Source organism: Triticum dicoccoides, chromosome 2B (genome assembly GCF_002162155.2).
Source record: "Triticum dicoccoides isolate Atlit2015 ecotype Zavitan chromosome 2B, WEW_v2.0, whole genome shotgun sequence".
Taxonomy (NCBI): Eukaryota; Viridiplantae; Streptophyta; class Magnoliopsida; order Poales; family Poaceae; genus Triticum; species Triticum dicoccoides.
Window position 1 is genome coordinate 241,966,682 of NC_041383.1, and position 1,953 is coordinate 241,968,634.

Below are 1,953 nucleotides of genomic sequence, written 5' to 3' on the forward strand. Positions count from 1 at the left end.
TGACCTCAAGCAGTCGTATTGGTGGACTCGAATGGAGCGAGAAATTGCTCAATTCGTGAATGAATGTGATGTCTGCAGAAGGGTGAAAGCAGAACACCAAAGACCAGCTGGTCTCCTCCAACCTCTTGCTATTCCGGAATGGAAGTTTGATCACATCGAGATGGACTTCGTGACTGGTTTTCCTAAGTCCAAGCGTGGAAATGATGCTATCTTCGTTGTCATTGACAAGCTTACTAAAGTGGCTCATTTTCTTCCTGTCAAAGAATCTATCACAGCAGCTCAGCTGGCAGAGCTATACACCTCCAGAATTGTCTCCTTGCACGGTATTCCACAATTGATCTCTTCAGACCGCGGAAGCATCTTCACTTCTAAGTTCTGGGACTCCTTTCAGAAGGCCATGGGCACCAACATTCGTTTCAGCACAGCTTTCCATCCTCAAACAAGTGGCCAAGTCGAGCGAGTCAATCAAATCCTTGAAGATATGCTCAGGGCTTGTGTCATTTCCTTTGGCATGAAGTGGGAAGATTGTCTTCCATATGCCGAGTTCTCCTACAACAACAGCTTCCAAGCAAGTTCGGGCAAGGCCCCATTCGAAATTCTCTATGGCAGAAAGTGCCGTACTCCTCTCAATTGGTCCGAGACAGGTGAACGCCAACTTCTTGGCAACGACTTGATCACATAAGACGAAGAAATGTGCAAAGTCATTCGTGAGAATCTCAAAGCCGCGCAATCGCGCCAGAAGGGCTATTATGATGACAAGCACCGTGATGTGGCTTTTGAAATCGGAGACCATGTCTACCTCCGCGTCTCTCCAATGAAAGGCACTCGTCGCTTCGGTATCAAAGGGAAGCTTGCCCCTAGATACGTGGGTCCTTTCAAGATCATTGGCAAAAGAGGCGATCTCGCCTATCAACTTGAGCTTCCACCCAACTTTGCAAACGTGCACGATGTGTTTCACGTGTCACAGCTTCGCAAGTGCTTCAAGATTCCTGAACGCACTATCAACTTTGAAGAAATTGACCTCCAAGAAGATCTCTCTTATCATGAGCACCCCGTTGCTATTCTTGAAGAAACCGAGCGCAAGACTCGCAACAAGTCAATCAAATTCCTGAAAGTGAAGTGGTCACACCATTCTGATCGAGAAGCCACCTGGGAGCGCGAGGATCACCTCCGTTCCGAATATCCAGAGTTCTTTCAGTCCTAGATCTCGGGACGAGATCCTCTTGTAGTGGTGGAGTGTTGTAACACCCCGGATGTAACTTTCCATATTTGTAACTCCAACTCTTGCCATTTTCGGCATTGTGATATGATATTCCCTCCGTGGTTGGGTTTTGTCTTTTGTTTTGCATTTTGTTCATGTCATGCATCTCATATCATGTCATCATGTGCATCTCATTTGCATACGTGTTCGTCTCATGATTCCGAGCATTTTCCCCGTTTTCCGTTTTGCATACCGACGCTCCCACATGCACCGGCGCACCCCTCTTGTCTCTTTGTCGTGAGTGGATGTTGAAAATTCTCGGAATGGACCGAGCCTTGCCAAGTGGCCCTGGTATAGCACCGGTAGACCACCTGTCAAGTTTCGGATCATTTGGAGCTCGTTTGGTACTCCAACGGTTAACCGCACTCTCGCAAAGGCCTCTTTTGAGTTGCAGCCCAACACCCCTCCAAAACAGCCCAATAACCCATCTAAGTCACTTCCATGCTCTCCGTCGTCGGATCACGATCGGATGGGCGAAAACCGCACTCCATTTGGAGCCTCCTAGCTCCTTCTACCTATAAAAACACCCCCTCCCCCGAAATCCCGGGTCAAATCCACCCTAACCCTAGCCCCGCTCCTCTCCGCGCCGCCGGACACGTCCGGACGGTGCCGGACGCGTCCGCCGCCGAGCCCGCAGCCAGCCAGGGGCCGCCACGTGGCGCCCCGCGTCCCCACATCGCCGCCGACCGCAC